At 34.0% G+C, this 21,564-nt stretch overlaps 1 protein-coding gene across 3 annotated transcripts in view; it reads right to left on the bottom strand.

The window, feature by feature from the left end:
- Evi5 (Ecotropic viral integration site 5) overlaps positions 1–4,057 on the bottom strand; it is a 30,097-nt gene extending 26,040 nt beyond the window's left edge. For all 3 annotated transcript variants that reach the window (XM_053767637.2, XM_053767638.2, XM_053767639.1), the window contains exon 1: positions 3,850–4,057. The gene's annotated coding sequence lies outside the window, so the exon portion shown is untranslated. The remainder of the gene's footprint in view (positions 1–3,849) is intronic.
- Positions 4,058–21,564: the final 17,507 nt, after the last annotated feature.

The following is a 21,564-nucleotide window of genomic DNA, read 5'->3' as shown; positions in this document are numbered from 1 at the left end:
CGCTTTTCACCATTCTCATTAGATGACGGGACGACTAAGGGTTAGTCCCTAGGCAACCATAGCATACCCAAAGAGGGATAACGTTAGTGAGGCCGCCGGTTATGAAATCGCAGCCGAATCTTCAAAATTTTGTACGGAACCCTCTATGCGCGAGCCTAACTCGCACTTGACAGGTTTTTTATATTTTTGGGGATCCGTACCGCTAAACTCGCAGTACGAGTAACTGCGAGTTATAAGTCATTGAATTATATATATATTATACAAAACTCTTGCGTTACTGACTGACTGACAGACAACGTACCTACAACCGAAACTACTGGGCGTAGAAAGCTGAAATTTTGCATTAGGTTTCCTGGGGAGTGTAGGTGAGCACTAAGAGACGATTTTTGGAAATTCCACCGCGAAGGGTGTGAATACCTTTTAAATGAAAGTTCTACACCGCTGAAGTTAGTGACTTGAAATTTTCTATTTAAGTTGTTTGCAATAAATTATTGAATACATGTTTCAGTTTTTCCTGAAAATTAACCCTTAAAAATTGTATGGGACTTAATACAATTTTCAAGATAAAAAGCTGAAAATTCACTCTGCATTATTTTTTAAACAGATAGGCGTGTTAGGAAATATCTAAAATCTCTAAGTTACTCATTGTCTACCGTATCCTACTCTATCCTTAAAGGAAAAAAAAATCGAAGTTTCAGAGCAACATTTATTTTGTGATATGATTGACGTACCTACTTATATCAGGGCAGACCAGGAAGTGATCAAGAATTTTGTTCTTTCTTTTGAGGATCATTTGTGTTCATTATATTTCAATAAGTACACAGCAAGCAAGCTAAGGTATACAGCTTAGTAAATGGAAAATTTCGATAACCAAAGATAAATATCAAATAAAGTAGTGTCCATCCCTCACTGTGACTGAAAGTGACAAGATGTCGAAAGCGATTTAGATAATGCTATACAGATTGAGCTAGCCCCAAATTAAGTTCTAGACTTGTGTTATGGGATACTAACTAACTTAACGATACTATACTTTTTTTATATAGATACACATCCAAGACTCGGGCCAATCAGAAAAAGATCATTTTTCCATCCTGACCCGACCGGAGATCGAACCCGGGACTTCTCGGAGGCAAGCACTTTACCACTGCGCCACCGAGGTCGTGTTAAAAACTCTTAGATGAGCTAAAGCAGCACAATAGCTAAGTGGGTAAGAAAGTACAAAGGCACATCTACACTTAGGTAAGTGGGTAGGTAGGTATAATCATTTCGGTCAAATGGTTACACAACAATGAGCGACACCGTCTTTGGTCTCTCACGATCTAATTAAAATGATTGCTAGAAGATGCTTTCTTATAGAGTTCTGTAGTGATCAGAAGTTGTTGACATTAATTTTATCTTACTGGTAAAATTAATATCCCACGGAATTGCGTATGTACTTTAGGGATAAAATGTGGATCATAGCTACCTACCTCAAAATCGCTCAGCCTTTTAAGCGTTAAGATGTAACAAACATACCTACACACAAACTTTCGCCTTTTTAATATAATATTCTTATTATTATATAAATATGTATAAGAGTTTTCCTAGGATGATACGTTCAATATAACTGTAACATGAAACTGATCGTTACTTCCACACTCTCCATACTCTACGCTACGCGGAGTACATCGACCCAAACGCCGTCCCGTTCCGATTCGCAAGCGGCCAATAGCCTCGTCTCGTGTGTGTAAGGCAATTTAAATTTTTCGTGTACATGTACCGAGTACCGCACACTGCTTTTTCTCTATTAATAAAATATTTCCGCACGTCCACTATTGCCAATTACTCATAAAACAATGCTGCTTCTTCAAACTGTGGTTCATTTAACAAAACTAATCATTGGTTAAGCAAATAATTTCCCCGATTAACATTATTATGTTATAGATTTCTTTACACGACAGTTTAATGACTGATGTTTATTATTAGGCCTCAGGCATGGAATTAGTAGGTACTTCGTACGAAGCACTTATTAAATCCATGGCCTCTAGAGTATTATCATCCATCTAATTGGCTTTATGCAAACATGACGTCATTTTAATCTACTATTATATACCTACATATGTATACAGGGTCCATCATTATGTATAATGGCCCTTAATCCATCCCTGTTTGTTAACAGAGATGGGTGGCAAGCCCACATATGGCAATAAAAAGGATGTGAAATTTTTATTGCAAAACAACAAAAAATCCAGTGGGAGCAGAGGACAGCTAGTAACTTCAATGCTCCTTCTTCCATTTGTATCAAAAGTAAAAACAAAAAAATTAAATAAAGAAGTAAAAACTATTTGTGTCCATTTACCTCCTAGAAACATTGTCAAAGCTACATATTGAACACAGTCAAATCCACTTTGTACCTGTTTCAGGGATATCAGTCATATGCTAGAGACAGTCTAAAAAGTCTATTCAATACATCTGGGTGAAGGACTTTCAGCATCATATGAGTGCAAGAAAAAAGTAGTTAATACAAACCATATTCTTGTCTAACATGTGAGAAACAAGAGAAGTGTGTACTACTTTGAAAGTGGAGTTGGACTGAAGTTTTCAGTTACAATGACCAATGAGAGGATGCGTGAAATGGTTGTAGTGGTAGGTCTGAACACCAGACTGTTGCACTCCACACATTTCCAAAAGTAATAATAATACAGTGAGCGGCCAATTAGATAACAATCGCAATAGCATTTTTATTTCAGACAGAAAAGAAAATATTTTAGGTCGCTAAGCATCACTCATAAAATATATGAACTTAATACAGTGATGTTTTTCTTTTTATCCACAATCTAATTAGTAATAAGAAAGTGTCTAAGGAAACTTAGCAATGCAAATGATAATAAAATTGTAGAATATTTGAAAAAGTGTGTTGGTTATATATATAATTGCCATTAACACCATTAAAAATACAAAATTTCAACTTACATACAACAAATTAAATGAAGAATAAGTAGTTCAAATCACATCACTCAGGTTTTGAGTCTTGGATAATATAAGTTTATTTTAATATATTTTAAAATTTGATCACAAAATTGTCACATGTTCCACTGTAATTTGCACTTCTTTTTTATTAGTACTAGTATTTATCCTTATACATATGTTCACGATAACTCAAAAACTGCATGAATTTTCATGCATTCATCAATTGATAGTAAGATTCCTAAGAAAGGTTTAGGTCTATAATTTATTATGTTTAACTAAAGCAAATCTGGGACAGACTGTTATATAAAAAATATTCAACTATCCAGTAGAAAACAATTCATAAAAATTCATGTTGGTATATAATATTCAATATTTTCGCACAGCAAATAACTAATAAGCTTTTATATTGTTTTTCATATTTATTTACCTCTGAATAGATTATTTAATGTTTTTTAGCCTACAGATGTTATGCCCCAATGTTGGGCAAAGGCCTTGTCACCACTATTCCACCTGTTACTATACAATCAAATGAAATTAGGTAGTCAACAAAACAATTAATGAGTGGGCAGTAAAGTGATAGGTATAAAATTTGCCTAAAAGACTGCTAAGTACTTAGGTGTAATTGTTGGTGGTCTAGAAACCTTTGTTATGCATACCTATGCATCCTCACAAATAGAGGAGGCAAGATGCATGCTGGGCAAACTATACAAAAATGTACTTCAAAGTTGGTACATATCTAAGTGCTACCTGCAACGAGTGCATATAAAGACATTATTTCTTTCTGATACTTCAATAATTATTTGCCTATAATGCTTTGCATAAAAATGTTACAAACAATAAATATAGGTACAATGTCAATGAAGGTATTGATTTCAAAAGGTATGTTGTAATTTTACTTACCACGTTGCACAAAGCTTTGATAGTTTTATCTGACTACTGACGGCAAGAACAATGTGGGAGAGAGACTTTTGAATAACAATCACACAATATTATGATTTTGTGGGTAATATCAAATAGATAACGGATCCGCCGCGCCCTAGCAATAAGAAATCCACCACAATCATCACATCACTCACATCACCACAGAGCGAAATTGTGTACAGAATCGACTGAGTGAATGACTGACATAACTGTCATAGTTGAACAAATGAATGAATGAAAGAGAAGTGACAGAAAGTGCGTAGCCCCGTCGTCATTTCAATGAGAATCGATAACAAACAGTCTAACGGAAAATTACAATCTATCGACTTTGATTGTTGTGATACCAGTGGCGCCCTCAATCGCAAAGTGTGCATGTACATACATAGCTCACGCTATGTTATTTGAAATTTTATCGCAAGTAGCAAAGTCAGTCTGTTGCTGGGTAAACAGAGAAAATTATAAACGAAAGCGAATACACGAAAATAAACGGGATAGAATGAAAATATCTTTTGTCCTTTAATGTGTGTGTGTGTAATTGTAAAACTTACAATGCTCAATCTGCCACTTTGTACGAGTTGGACTGGATTGAGCCAGGAAATTATATGGCTCATCTCATTTGGATATGCTAACCCGCCGTCTTCAGTTTTCTAGAAATGTGTAATTCACATACTGTTGACCTCGGTGGGGCAGTGGTAAAGTGCTTGCCTCTGAACCGAGAAGTCCCGGGTTCGATCCCCGGTCGAGTAAGGATGGAAAATTATCGTTTACTGATTGGATCGGGTTTTATCTATATATATATTTGCTATAAAATATAGTATCGTTGAGTTAGTATCCCATAACACAAGTCTCGAACTTACTTTGGGGTAAGCTCAATCTGTATGATGTGTCTTAATATATTTATATTTTCTTAAAACGAAGCTCTCAACTAATTACAATAGTATAATTTTAATTTCTCTGGAATTCGACATCATCATCTAAAGCCCTCTGTGATTGTTGGCAACAAAAAGATAACGATTGCCCAAGACAGAGACGATAGCATAGACGGAAAGAGGCCTATCTCTGGAGGATCAACATTCCACGATCAACTACATAACAAGTTAGATACTACCTCTCAATAAAATAAACGTGTTATTTGCTCACTGCCATAACTGCAACGTCGCTATGCATTCGGGAATATTATGAACACTCCACTTCCACACATCATTCTTGACGACATCAAGCTAGCATTTCTCGGAATCATCGCTTCTGCCAAGACATGGTGGAAAGAGAAAACGAATTAGGTTGGTAGGTATCAATTATTAACTTTAAAGCGCGGATTCTAGTGTTTAAAAACAGCCAAGAGTACCTATGAAAGATTTTATAATAATGGGTCGTCACAATTCCAGATAAACTCACAAATAAGTTGTATATTACAGGTTTCTATAAAATTAAAGCAAAGAGTATTTAAATGATCGACGACGCAGGAGCAATATTCGACCTGTATACACATCTGTAAATATCAACGAAATTGAGAGAGCCGGCGACACACGCGGTGCACATAAGAGATGCATTAGATTGCCTTGTAACGGTATTGATTTATTAGGTACCTACGCCACGAAGGACACTGGTGTGCCGTTATAACTTCTATATAAATAACAAAAAATATGAGCGCGTCTGATTTTCTTTGTTCATAGTATAATTAATTTAATAATACAATCTGGTTACAAAACATTGTTTTTAATGCATCAATACCTTTTAAATACAATATTCTAAAATATCTCAATCAAATATATTGAATGATCGATTTGTAAATGAACAAAGACATCACTATTACACCATTATTGCCGCCAAATTTTCAAATGGTACGTGTACCAAAGTCTGTTTAGGTATTTTGAGAATAATAGACAAGAAATATATGTAGAGGTAGGTATGTAGTTAGTTACCTACCACGGGCTAGATGTTGTACGGATTATCGACTAATTCGTTGTTACCTACATCTCACTTAGTATACAAAAGGTAGGTAATTTCATAAAGTACATGTATAAATAAATGAAAGAAAGAAATACTTTATTCGGCAAAATTATTTAGTTTTTACATTTGCTACATACTTAAGCAGTAATGGCGTGCCCGCCAAGACGAGTCGAGTGATGCGCAAGGGCACTACCTTTTACCTTTAAACGTTTCGTCGTATTTTGGACTTCGTAACTTTGGTTTGGATAAAGCCAGATACCTAGTTAAATTTTTTATCATAAATAAAACCATATAAAACAATACATTTTTCTTTTGCCTTAAAGTTATCAAAACTATGCCTTCCACTAAACGATATAATATTTCTTCCGTTTCTTCGCTTGAGAAGGTTGACAAAAAGTCCACCAGATCGCGATGAGCGTTTACCTTCACAGCGTTCCAAGATTGCATCGTCTAGATCCCACTCTTTGAGGCTCTTTCTGAACGTGTCCATGTTTGGATACTGCCTCTCAATAAAATATATTAATACTCTACATTTAGTTAAAACGTGTGGCTTGGCTACTGTCATGTAGATTTCATAGGTATTCGTTATCTATCTTATTTCTAGTGTAACGAAACGGGCGAGCCACATGTTTTACTATAATTAGGGCGTATATACCTATCAAGAATCTTGCCTCTACATTAAATCTATCCACTTTGTCATACATTTTGACTAAAGTGTGTAGGTGTAGAGTTTGTGAAGTTAGGGCTTGTAGGTTTAGACCGTGTAGTCTTTGGAGCTTGGCTTTATACGATGTCTGATAACTACCAAACTAGACTCTAGCAAACTAGACTCGTATTGGCAACATTTTTACATGAAAATGTTTTTGGTGGTATAAGTAGTATACCGAAAACGAAGCCAGCTCAGCTTTGTGCAATGCGATCGGAGGCCACAACGCTGATTTTAGCTGGTACCTAAATGTAGATGACAATATTAATACATATATAAGAACAAATTACACAGATTGAGCTAGCCCCAAAGTAAGTTCTAGACTTATGTCTAGACTAGAAAAAGATCATTTTCTGATTAACCTGAATTCCTCTCTCGGTTCAGATAGTCGTCAATAGATATATGAAAAAAAAAACATTTTAAAAGTGCCTACAAATAGTAAAATTAAAATCGTTGTATGAAATGTAAAGTTTGAATTTCACCAATTTTCTCTGTAGGTATTTAGGAAAATGATACAGATACAGGGCATCCAGGTTGCTTACTCAGTAACTACATTCCATACCTATATGATACATTCAATAATTTGATGTCCTCAGTAACAACATAGGTGAAATGTTTTGTGTCAGAATTTTTTCTATTTGGTAAATTTGAAACAAAATTGATATCATATAAGTACATACTACACAGAGTTACTGATAATAGATACAAATAGTACCTATGTTCTCATATATAAATCTCATCCGGGGATCTAATCCGGAACCCCCTCCGCTGTAGCAGTCTGACATGATGACCCAGAGTTCGTCGACATTTTGCTGCAGAATCCTAAAAATTCCTTTTTATCAAAGTTTATTAAGCTAATAGCAGTGTGTAAATTCTTCTCTGAAATATTAATGAAATTATTTGCTCTTGCTGACTTTGGAATGGGCCTCGAAGAAGATAATAGTAAGTTTGTACTGTTAGTATAAGGGAAGTGATTGTAAATACAATATTAATGAAGGGAGAAGGTCTTCTAATTGGGTTTACGTAATTTCCTACAAAATTTATATAATAGTGCGTAATATTTATATGAGGTTATTATAAAATTTACTAGCGGTCCGTCTCAGCTTCGCTCAGTTAAAGCGATAATAAATTATAGACTTAAAGATAAGATAAAGATCTAAGTCTTTGGATGTTTTTGAAGAAAAAAATTGGGAAGTCTCACGCCGCCCCTTCTTATTTTCCTGCTGGAAATCGTATCTATTTTTTGGTATGTTAATTTTCAATAAGGTATAGGTATCTAGAATTTGAATGCCTTTTTTGGTTTTTTCACTCTGATTAGGAGAAGATGGATACATAGTGATCCATGTCATGATATATATGATATGTATATCAACAAAGAATTCCAGTTATTCCAGCTTAGTGCTGATAACAATATAAAAACGTCTACCATTAAAAAGTTATAATTGCTGTTCCGCCAGCAGAACCTACAAATTGCCGCCTGGATTTGGGATGTGTCAACGAATGATGCATAATCTGTTAAACAGTCCCTGTGGCTGAAATGATGATTAAACGAATGATGATATAAAGTTAATAAAATATAAAGTTAACTGTATTTTTAAATTAAATTCTGCCAGTAATTGAAATGATGATATGTTAAGGCGTTTGTATACGGACTGGTACACTGAAATAGTATAGTTACCTAAAGGTAGTAGGTAGGCATAGTTATAAATATTTGTCATCCTCATTTTCCGAGGGTAGCCCTCAGAAATATAAGCATAATATTAGGATGACAAATATACAAGGACCTAAGCCGGGACTCCGTAGTAACGCCGAGACTAAACTACTACTATGTATATATTTATTATAGTCAATTAAAATTAAATATCCAAATTTTCCAGCACATTTTCGCTGAATACTAATTTCCGTAAGGTCGCGACAAGTTGTTCCGCTTTCCAAGTAATCTATGGAACTTTATTACTGTACAAGTTTACGCGTTAACTAGATTTAGGTTCATCTCCAGACTTCGATCACTTCTCTCATCTGAGTTTGTCCTCGGTTTCATTCTCGGCATGTAGTAACGTCTCTTGAATTTTATGACCGCGGCCGCCTTATCTCGATTATTTTCTAATTAAACCTTCGAAAGCTCCCAACATAAACATTTATCTTTTAAATTTCTTTACTGTCTAAGTCACAGATTAATTTAATGTGTAGAGTCAACAGCAGATCATCTTTCTCCTCATCTTCCCATTTCCCGCTCCTACTCTCACTCCCGCTTTCTGCAACGCGTGCCGTCCTATTTTCCATGACGTTTTACGTCCCGTACAATTTGTTTATATTCTGTTTACACTTTTCTACAAAATTTTAAATAAGTAAATCGGCTCCGTGGATTGTTATTTAAATTTTCCTACAGAACCCTTCTCATTTTCCGGGATGAAATGTCTATAAAATGTTAACCCGAGATTCCGAGGCAATTTTGATTCATAATTAGTTTTTCAATTATCCTACGGGGACCTGATCATTTACCGGGATGAAATGTATCTAATTTTCCTACAGGACCCTCCTCATTTTCCGGGACGAAATGTCTATAAAATGTTAACTCGGGATTCTGAGGCATTTTTGATTCATAATTAGTTTTTCAATTATCCTACGGGAACTTGACTATTTACCGGGATGAAATGTATCTAAGATGTTAACCCGGTATATAAGGTACCTGCATACCAAATTTCAAGCAAATCGGTCCAGTAGATTTCGAGTGATACGCGTTGAGACAGACAGACAGGCAGACAAAAATTTCCAAAACTATATTTTCGACATCTATATCAGTAACTAAGTATATTCCATGAAGAATTAAAAAAATATATCCAATGTACAAGTTTGACCTTTCTTCAATTATATTATATGTATTGATATATCTGCTATATTTTATTTTATCATTCCAAGGGCGGCACCTTAACAAGTTGGTATTATTATTTATTAAAAACTGCGAGCACAACAGCGAGGAAAATAAAATTGTTAACAAATAATTGTGGTCACCAAGATCGAAATCGGTTGGATGGATACCTATTTAAAGTTATGTAAGGAGACTAAAAACGCAGACAATTGTAATATACCTATACAATTGTTACACCATCTGTTACGTTTGTTTTATGCAAAACTTGAAGTATTATATGAAATACCTACACGCGAATCTTCTATTCATCACAGGAGCGACGGCGGCGTCGCAATTTGCAGGTAGTAATCCATAATGGCTTGATGCATTCAGAAATGCACAATACATGCATATGGTTAGTGCGAAAGCTTACATAACTCAAAGTAATAGCTTAGTCTTCTAACGTGTTAAACGTTAAACTCTATCCGAACAAGCAACGGTTACTAAATATTACATTTTATTCTAATAAACAAGGGCTAAAATCAAAGCTAGGTATAAAAGAGAAATAAGTAAGCACTCTAAAAATGATTTTATAATAACTTATAATTTCTAGAAATAAAATGCATTTGTGTAGTTTATTTATAAAAGAACACTAGTCTGCACTTGAGGTACTTATCTTGCTTAGCATTGTGTCGAAAGTGTCTTGTTCAATGGCATTACATAACGCTGGCAATAATTTAATATTTAGGTAAGTACCTACATAGTATTGTAATTATTGTTGTCGTAGATATTGTATCTACGACAACAATAATTACATTTTGATGTCAAAACGAAGATTAAAAATGAAATCTCTTTGAAAAAAAATAATTCTAAGACTACAAACACAATAGCTAGTTAGGTCACCAGTTTTAATAAATTCTCTTGAGCCCCGTCTGCAATACAATAAACATGTATGATAAATAAATATTTGTGCGGTTTATGTCAATGAAAAACTAAAGGCGATGCCTTAGTTCATAATAATGATTGTTGTAGGTACCTATGCCAAAACCACGGAATTAGTAGGTACCCACTCCCTACAATACCTACCTCCCAATTCCATGGTCAGAAGAATGCTGATAATAGCGCATAACCATAGACAAAATAAATTCGCATAACTTAGATACGACCAAAAATAAAATTATACAGGTATATAACAAAACAAAACCTACATTTTCAGCGCTCTACATAACGAGGTTGAATGTGAGCGCCTATTGTTAAGAAAATTCGTGTATCCGGGTCAGTATAAACTAAAATACAGCCGAGTGAACAGCGATAACGCAGCGAGAGCGAATAGTGACTAAACTCTGATTTATATTCACTCAGCGCACTCCTCGCTTTCTGCACTGCACCTCAGCTGGCAGTCGCGAGAACTAGGGTTGCCAGAAACCGCACACAATTGCCACGTTAAATTGGAAACGTTACGTCAGGATGGTCAGAGTATAATAGAATCTGACCTAGTGTCAGATGATGTAAATTTGCTTGTTTACCGAAGCTATGAATAACAATGATAGTATAGAATTAACTTGCCTAAATGTAATAGTTCCATACAAAATATCGTGTCGACCCTTACAGCTCCCGTGGGATGCACCTAACTCTCTCCCACAACCATCCCTGTAATTTGTGATATGGCTTAAATCAACGACCAACGTAAAGTTTTAAGCTTTTAATGTTGCGGTCGGAGCTCATTTAGTTGCTTCAGCTTTAAGTCTGTTTCATTAGAAACTAGAAGCATTTAGTCTGGGATTTGTCGAACCGAAAGTATACCTGTTCCTTTTGGTACGTCTGGACGTACCTATGAAATCAGTACCGTCCTTTGACAGTGTTACTGCTTTCCATTACGATAGGATTTTTATAAATACTTAAAAAGCCGAACTAACGGGTGAAATTCTTATTTTTTGTGTACTACGTTAATTACAGTTACAGTTAATTTGATAGGAATTGGTAGGCTTTACACTTTTAATCGATTTTTAAGATTGTCGTTTAAATCAATCATTAACGTTTACCAACGTTAATTATTAATTTAAACGACAATTTTAAAAATCGATTAAAAGTTTAGGAACAAATTTTATGTTTGTATGTACCTAGTCATAATTATTACTTATGTACACTCTGGAAGTAACTATGTATATTTTATTGTACATATATGGAAAGGACATACATACCTTTCGAACTCACGTGGCCGCCCGACACGCACTTGACCAGTTGACTAGTGTTGGTGACTAGGTATGTAGTTTTTAAACAGTAAAGGACATTTCTTTTTTGTAGCCAAGTTGTTAATGAAAATCAGTTAAGTAGGCAAATAGACCAAGGGATTTTTAGTTTTTCTCACATATTGTATTTAAAAAAGGGAAATGTTACGGTCATTGCGGGGTGACAAGAATGGCTGCCATTCTTGTCACCCCGCACGTTCAACGTAACACCATCATCAATACATATAATAAAATTGAAGAAAGGCCAAATTTGTACATTGGATATTTTTTTATACTTAGTTACCGAGTGATATAGATGCCGAAAATATAGTTTTGGAAATTTTTGTTTGTCTGTCAATATCTCTCTTCCGTCACTGAGTGACTGACTGACAGACAGCGTATACCCGAAACTGCTGGGCGGCTGAAATTTGGCATGTAAGTAGGTGAGCACTAAGAGAGGATTTTAGGAAATTCTACTCCGAAGGAGGTGAAAGAGGTGAAAACCTGTAAATATGAAAGTTCTACATCATAGAAGTTAGTGACTTGAAAATTTGGATTTTGGTTGTTTACAACAAAGTATGAATACGTGTTTCAAATTTTTCTGAAAATTAACCCTCAACCCCTTTATAAGGGGGGTGAAAGATGGTATGGGACTTAATACAATTTTCAAGATAAAAAGCTGAAAATTGGCACTCTTACTTTTTTAGTAAATAACAGTAATAGTAAATACAAGAAATGTTTAATTTACGTTTGTGGTTAATAAAAAACCGGGCCGTAAAACCAGGACGTCATGGAAAATGGGACGGCACGCGTTGCATAAAGCGGGAGTGTGAGTAGGAGCGGAAAATGGGAAGGAGACACGTAGTGGGTAACAGGACGGGACATATTGCAAAAAACATGATAAATAAGGACAATATGGAGGAAACGGTACGGGATATATCTTCATTACATAGCAGGAAGCGGGATTGGACAAGTTTGCGCGACGAGATACAGCGGGAAACAGAAAATTGAACTAAAGATGAGAAAAAATGCGAATTTGAATCATATATGTTTACCAGTCTTACAGAGTACGCGATAAAAAAATTACTGAGATTTTGCTATGAAATTCACGCGGGCGAAGCCGCGGGCAAAAGCTAGTTCGTAAATATATTATCATGGAAATGTTAAAATTAAATTTATAAAACAATATAAAGATATTAAAAAAAAATGATTTATTGTTACTTAAATAACTTAAGGTTAATTATAATATTAGTTGTTGCTTAATATACATAGATAAATTTTTTAGACCTATTTCTTTTTAAATGCAATATAACAGAATATTCGCTCTCAGTATTCATATTCTAGTTCCAGATACGAAACATTTCCAGGAATAATACCTGGTACTCACTTTATTGGATACCATGTGACGATCCGGGGACTAGCTATGACTATGATATTCGTAAACTTCAAATATCGATATTGTCTAATATCGATATTTGAAGTTTACGAATATCACTTCAATATGTAAGTTTCAAATATTATAATTTGCCTACCTACAATTGTTGTTTTATATAACAGAATATAGTTTGAAAAGCTGGTACTTCAAATATATCTTTATTTATTTAATGAATTTAGAGTAGTATCGAAACAACAATTGCTTCTAGTAGGTAAACCTATAGCGGGTAAAAAGCTAAGCCAGTTCAGTAGTGTTGTAGAATTTGTAAAGAAAGAAACTCCACAAAAACCAAGTCTGGTTGTATTTACTTAAAAAAAAAAGCAGATTACCAAAGATTAAATACCCCCAGTTGGAGTTGGATCCAGGCAGCTCTTGTTTGATCCGTGTTTTGTTTTTATTTCCTTGGGTTTGTTTGATGCTTTGCCGTTGAAATGAAAAGAGGGAATTGACTCGTGCTCTAGGTATACCTACGTTGAATTTATTTACATTTTACAGTTATTGAATTTTGAGAAGGAATCCAGCGAGTACCTATGGTGGATAAAAGCTAATATGGGACCTGAGTTATATATGAACAAAACTCAACGAACAAATAATCTTATCTATTTTCCTGAGTAATATTATTTTCCTTATTGTAACGACAGCTGTAAGCCTCGCCACGTCACGGCAGGATTGTATTTGTAGATCTGTATGATATAAATGTTTGATTTGATTCTGTCGGTTTCGTAAACTACATGTAACATTTTAAATATGCAGAACTGTAAAAATATTTCTAAATACTATACTACATTCATCATTTGTTTTGATCTCCAAAAATTCGATAAAACCCGCTGAAAAAACAACATTACTTAGGTACAATGTTTTACGCAAATATATATTTTAATACTTTTAAGCTGCTCTTAATACAATAAATTTATGTTAATAACAATTAATAAGGTGAGTTTTGTTAGATTTAAATTAAAGGAAGTATAGACTTTTTTAAAAATATTTTGCTGTAACAGAATAGTCAGTCTTTCAACGCTTCTAGATCTGCTAGAAGAAATCTGTGTATGTACACAGAACCGTGTATTTATTTATTAGTATTTATTTCTTTGACGGGTTATGTATGTGTATCCTTTTAATAAACATATACACGGTTATGAAAGGTTACGAATCTGGGTAAATTCCGCTGCAACAGCTTACAATATTCCACCATTCAATATTCCACCTTACTCGAAAATATTACCATTTAAATTGCCAGTTTCCATTAATATCTACACTTATCCCAATATCACGGCGGCCTCTATCGATGACTGTCTGCGCAAAGCAATTGTAAAAATATTTATTCAGTTAAGAATGTTAAGATATGTATAATATATGTGTTTCCGTTCCATTGGTTTCGGAAGCCAAAATAATATTGGCCTTTGGTGTTTTGATGAATAGTTGAGTGTTTAAATCTAGAATGAAAGTTTTAAGTGTAAGTTAAAGTATGTTAAAGCAAATTACGTATGTATACTACAAAGTCTTGTCTACTTAACATTTAAGCATTCTAGTATATAGTACATTTTAATATCCCTAGTCAGAGGTAACCATGAGGTAACCTATCTATAAAGCTAATTGCTTGCACAGGAGTACCGAAAATGGGCAGGTAGCAGGATAGTGGCTGGCATCTAGTTTCCATACGTACTCATTAAAAGTTGATATCGTAAGATAAATAATGAGATGAGTTTGTCATCCAGATTATTATTTACTTGGACAGCGAAGACGATCTTGGATTTTTTTCAAGAAAGTTGGATAATTTATCGGATTATCTACCTTTTCACTTTCAAAAGTGACAAAAATCTCCGAACTAAACCACTTTCAGGCAACAAATCCGACAGCTTTTATACTTATTTCTCGTATAATCGATAATTAATCTAGGTACATAAAAATGTAAGTAACTTACACATGGATAAAAATATTCCTTTTAATAATACTTTCTATTCCTTATATTCGTTGAAATACATACTAATAGAGTTAAAAGTTATTTTAAAATTTAGATTGGATAGATTCAGTTTATGTTTGTTTGTTACTATGGCGATAAAATAAAAAAGTCCGTTTTTTGATCAATTGTTGTTTTATTTGAATACTGCACATTTATCCCGCCAGAGTATAGCACTAGTATGTTAGGTACCTACACAAAGCTTTGCCGCCTTTTGCTATGTCGATTAAAACGTTTATTTTAGAGTACTTTATTAATCCTTTCAACAAAATATACAACAATGTAACATATTCGGGTGCCGGGGAAAAATCGTTTTCCATAAGACAAAAAACTTCGAAAACTATGGGATACTCTTCACATTGCAAAATATTCGAGCCAGTAAACGGTCGAAAAGAAGCTTGGAACTCTTCACACGTGAAGACCTTTTAAAATATGGACTTCATACAGGTAAGATCTTCAGTCAAAATTATGGTAGTTTATATCAGTTTATGACCACAGTTGGCCAAATAATGCAGAACATAACCTAAAATAGTGTTATTATTTTCAGGATAATCCACTAAATCCTTCCTTTTTCCTTTAAACTCGCACCACGATTCGCATAGAAGGTATTTTTGGTCGTAAATCTGCAACAATATAGAAAATTGGCGCTTTTTGACTCCATTGGCAATATTTGTGTACTTGTTGTACGAGAAGCGCCCTCCGCGCTGAGCTTTGCGCTATATGCTCTATTGGTAAAAAAATGGAAAAGAGTTGGGGTAAATTATGACCGGGTTCTGTAGCCGGCGTGAAGTCGGTAATTAAGATAGAAGGAGGAAAGGGAGGGGGATGTTGTGAAGGAGCTTGCGGAGGTAGGCAGGTCGATTTTCAATTTGCATTTGAATCGGCATCAGAACCCGTGAGACCCATGTTGTCGACAAAGGCCTTAGATTAATTTATGTGCTATATGAAACATGTTCAATACGCACACCAATTAGCTTAGTTATATTCATAAATACCTATATGAGTAGGTAGTTATGTACGATCCTTGGTATGCTCATGGTAAGGTTTAGTAGTCAAATTAAGCTTATATCAACGTTTAAAATACATAAAATATGAATAAATGCAAAGTGTGTAATAACAACAAGATGGGACGTACCCATATAGGTACGAGTAGCTTTAGGTTTGGTACTTAAAATTTATAACTACTTACTTGTGGCCGTTTGAATGTATAAATACTTACATAAACTATAATGGTTTATTGTTGGCATTTTTTAAGTTTATTACAAAAATGTAATTTTTGTCACAAGCTTTGATTGTTGTCAGAGATTTGTGAAGTGTTATCTTATTACATTCAATATGAGATAAAGAAAATCTTGTCCGTGCTGTCAACTGTTTAGGAGTTAACACCTGGAGCCATTCCTGGATCAGGTCATGCTTATCATAATAATGCGATGTCATCCAAACTGTTTAGTTTTAGTTTAAGATATCTGCTTAATATTTGATTTATCACGATTCCATCTGAGATATAGCGACATACATAAGTATAATATTGCAAGTTAAATAAAAGCTTGTAAAATAAATATAACTACATATTTATTTTCAGACTATACGAATAGTCGCCAAACTGGAAATTTATTTATTACTTCGTGCCTTTATTCACTAATCTGTGCCAGTACTGCCAAAAACGGGAAGTTAGCCTAGGCTCTCTGCTGGTTATATACGGGTGTCTAATTACACCGTTACGGCAGTTATACCCACAAAAGAGACATTTATTTCCACCGCTCTCGATTTACGGTAGAACCTACATTTTGCTTGCGCCAAAACACTGCAAAAATTAAAAATGTATTTAACATATTATATTAGTCAGAATGAAAAAATCATTGTATTTTAATTTTATTTAGAAAGCTTTTACAGGCTTTGTCATTTAAGCAAAGAATGCCTTTTTATTTTTTGTTTTTAAATTAAACAATATTATATTTATAGTCTTAATTTTTGACTTAGTCCCTAAATATGGGTCTCATAAGTTTTGGAGAAATAAGTCATTACTAGAAACAGTAGACAGCTGGGTTTTACACGCTTAAACACGAATCATACTCCGTTTCAATTAATATTTAAAACATATTTGTAAGAACATAAATCTAAAAGTATCTCTAAAACAAATTCTAAGTAGTCTCAAGTGTGGTAAATCGGATCTTTAGTGCGAGTGTTGGAATCTTCAGACAGGTGCGAGTGCCATTGATATTCAAAGCAGGATTTAATCGAATCGCAGCAGCACTCCTTCAATTCGCTCGTAACTATTGATCGCTGCATTTTTTTTATTAACTTCGTTTCGTAAATCTACAATAAATTCAACTTAATCTAAATTATCACACCAGCAGACTCTATAAAGAAGCCTGGACTGAACGTTGAAAATTTAATTCAAAATCGTTTCTACATTTTCCAGTTATAATTGTTGTTTAACGTATATCAATGTTAGGTTATATTCTGTAGTTTATCTGGTTGCCACGCTCTGCCGAAGCTTTTGTCAGCAGTCTAGACATAATCGAGATAACGTTTGCAATAAAATAAATCGAAAATTTCGCAGGTTACGTACCTACGAATCAACGAGTATAAACCTCGTATATTTTTATGAACTCGCATTTAACATAATTGAAAGAATGAATTCATTATAGGGTATTTCATATACCTGTTAAGGAACCAGCCCGGCTGCGCACGGTAATATATACGGTTTTATATATACTTTCGTTAATACATTGTCTGATTAACAGTGGAACTACATCACATCCGTTACGTGGGTGGGTGGTTTAAATAAGAAAGTTTAGAAACAGCGAGACTTTGGGCGATTTTACTTTTATACAATGCAATCATGTATTACCTGAGGAAGTGATAAGGGAGATGATAATGTGCATTATACTAAGAAAAAGTTTTTATAACAGTGCAAATCTAAGCTTGTCGCAGTATTCTGCACCGGTGCACATCGTTCGCATTGCACCACGTGTGTGTGGGTGTTGATTCGTTTATGCATAGACGTGATGTGGTGACCTGTGCATGACTTGTATCCGGCCGGGCGCGTCTTCACCAGTTTCCGCACAGTACCGCTACATGCGCTATACGTTGTAGTCGTACTACAACGTTGATTAATATCTGATAATATATCTAAATAGACAACAAACAATAAAAAAAACTAATTTTCACCGAAACGCGTATTTAACTAATTTGAAATTGATGTCCAATTATGAACTCACTATAACAATTAAGATATATAAGATAATACTTAGAATTTCTAAAACTTTACGTATGATGTGAAAAGCTCTCTCACTAGCTGCTATAAAAATCCTCCTAGTTATTATTTTATGAATGCAGTAGTTTGGAAAAGCATCCTCACTTGCTTCTTGCAACTTCAAGTGAGGATGTTTGTTACTCTATCACAGGGCAGTTACCGGACGGATGTTGTTTTCGTACCTGTATACCTCGTACCTGTACCTACGTTTACATACATTCTGAGATTCTCGCGCAAGCGACGTTACAGGGAGTGGTTCTATAAATCAACGATATCATCGTTTATTTATGGAAATATTGCCCAATACTATAATAATTTATTTAAAGTTCTCGTATTTTCTCTTTTGTTATTCATATCAGCATATAGAAAGTAAATGTAAATAGTTCAATTATCATATTCAATAACGTTGACAAGCCGCAACTCTGATAATTAAGCGATGTTCGCAACTATCTGGGACTAACCCACTTTGATATTATATGGCAGCATTCCAGCCAACACACGCATAACTAGATGTGTGGACAATTTTGAATAAGACAGTTTTCACACGATGAATTTAATTATAGAGTCCTTTTCACTAACTTTTATATCTATGTACTTATTAAGTAGTCCACAACTTATCAATCGAAATGAAAATATTATTTGTGATCCCAGATTGGACTACAGGATTAAAGCACCCAGTAGGGATTAAGCTATTTAAGTTAAACATTTTTGAATGAAATTCTCTGAGGTATTTAAAACGTGGAAATTGGGCTAGTCATGGAAAGGGAGAGTGGATATTATGATCAATCAAATCATGTGGATCGATATCTACATCGCCGGAGAAAAAAGTCGCTAATAAGATTTAGAGATCACACCTCGAATGAAGTTACCTCGTAGAACGATACGTGTAGTCAATATCAAGGTGGTCCTTAAGGGCGTTACGTGAAGAAACTGTTAGCCATCGTCTATGGTATCTTGAGACAAAGAGATCCTTAGAGCGTGTAACTTCTCAGCAACACAATTTTAACAATGTACCACGGACTTTCTAGTAACACTCTGCAGCTAGACACAAAGCACGAACTACCCCACCCTGGCTCGAAGCCATCGTTCCAGGCATTATAACAGCTTAAGATCGGCACTCGTCTAGCTTAGTGTTGTTTGCAAATTTTATTTTGTATACAGTCATAAATATCACCAAATCAGAATTTTGTTCAACTACAAAAAAATAAATATTTCGATTTGTAGCTGCGGAATATTTTAAAATGTTAAATGAGAAATTCTATAGCCAACTTAAAGAACTTACTGAATTAAATCTTGTGCAAACTGTAAGTAACTAAGTAGGTATAACTTTTATATAAAATTGATAAAAAAATATCTAAAATCTATATCTAATACTCTATCTATCTCCTATCTATACATGAATAAAATTGTAGGCAAATTATGTTAGTACAGGATATGTGAAAGAATAATAATTTTTATATACAAGCCAAAACATTTTTTTAAAATTTTTGTCTGCTGTAAAAACTACAGCAGGTTTTGCTATGATGAATTATTTATTTCATTAAATACGACAATGATCTGTACTTAAACCTGAGACTGCAACAAAGGTAACGTACGGCTTATTGGCTTATTGCCAACCCGAAATTTCATAAGCATTTTAACTAATGAATTCCTAAATCTTGTGATGTCTTCGTTTTGGAGACATTATCTGAACCATAGTCGAAATAAGCGAAATTTGTAATGTTTATTACATTCAATTGAGTACACATTTTATGTCTTCAACTTTAGATTTGTACTCCTTTCCCAAACGTTTCATTATACTTTCATGGGTATTCTCAACCTCTATTCGAAATAACAATCTGAAAATATAGGTGCGAATGTTGCCCTAGTTGATTGTTATTTACCTTTAAAATATAGAATAAACAAGCTTATGTTCGCGGTTTTGGCTGCGTGAGTTTCTCTGCGAAAGGGAATCTAACATGATTTTCACACTAACTATCAATTAAGTATAGTAATTTAATGGGGATATGTCAATATGATGGAACAGGGTTCTTTAACTATACGCATACTAAATTTAGTCAAAATCGGTCCAGCGATTTAGCCGTTAAAACGAAACAGACTTTCACATTTGTAATATTTATTATGTGAATACATTTGAGTGGCGTTATCAATGAGCGTTACCTACTTTTTCGCCTAATTTTTTTCCGTTATTATTATTATATTACAGTAGAAGGCCACCTAATAAAATATAAAAGAAATATATAGCCTTAATAGGTACTTATCCAATAATATATAACTTAGTATGTGAGTACATACTTGTTCCGACACCGTATTCTTTCGAAGCTAAGTTTGCCGTCGTGTCCGTGCCTATCGCCTATAATTTATATTATGTAATAATTGCTATTAATAAACATCGTGAGATGTTGCAGGACCATGTCACTAGTGCCTGATCTAGTAAAACCTTCTCCGTTAGGGTACTTAAGTATAAATTACACTTAGTAGCATAATTACTTATGATTTTTTTCATAAACCAAATAAAAATGCGAGCGAGTTTGTCAATTTCTTAGATGTGTTAGTATGTTTTAGTGATGTTAGTTGCTGTATCTATACAGAGGAATAAATCATTTATAATGCTATGGTAAGGACGTTTTTCTGCAACGCTTTAGTTTTCGCTCACATACCACAATAAAATACTTTAAAAATTTGATAAGCTTCTCTCATAAATAATTATATGATAAGCTTAATAGATAAGAATTTGAGCATCCGTATCTGGCTAGATACGACCTCAATCAGCGTATTTGGATTTCCCTAATTCTTATCATTCAATGCGAAAAGTATCTAATTAACTATATAGCTAAATAGGGGGTACATCTCATATTGCCTCTTGGTATGTGACAATGCTCCATGCATGGAACCCTTTATAGATATAATACTTCAAAACAATGTAATTTAGATTCAACTAATGACTGAAACTTGAAACTGCATTGTCAACTATGATTTAATTAGGCACCTCGACTGTTCAATAATTAAATGGAACAGATAATGAGTTGTTTTTATTCAGTATTACGTTAAGTAATTGTAATTGTTATTTAAAGTATTTAATATGTATTCATAAATAATCTAAGTGTCAAATATATGTATTTGAATATGAATTAATTAAATCATTTTTTTTTTTATAAATTTTTATCTATTAATCAATTATTTTAACATTGTTTTATATAAAATATACTACTGTAATGACTACATTTGCAATACTCGCTGAGTTGCTATGATAAGAACAAAATTGTACATAACACCTGTATTGTAATAATGACTCATAGTTGGCAAATAAA

The sequence above is a fragment of the Plodia interpunctella genome, chromosome Z (assembly GCF_027563975.2).
Source record: "Plodia interpunctella isolate USDA-ARS_2022_Savannah chromosome Z, ilPloInte3.2, whole genome shotgun sequence".
NCBI classification, from domain to species: Eukaryota; Metazoa; Arthropoda; class Insecta; order Lepidoptera; family Pyralidae; genus Plodia; species Plodia interpunctella.
This window is presented reverse-complemented; position numbering and strand designations above follow the sequence as displayed.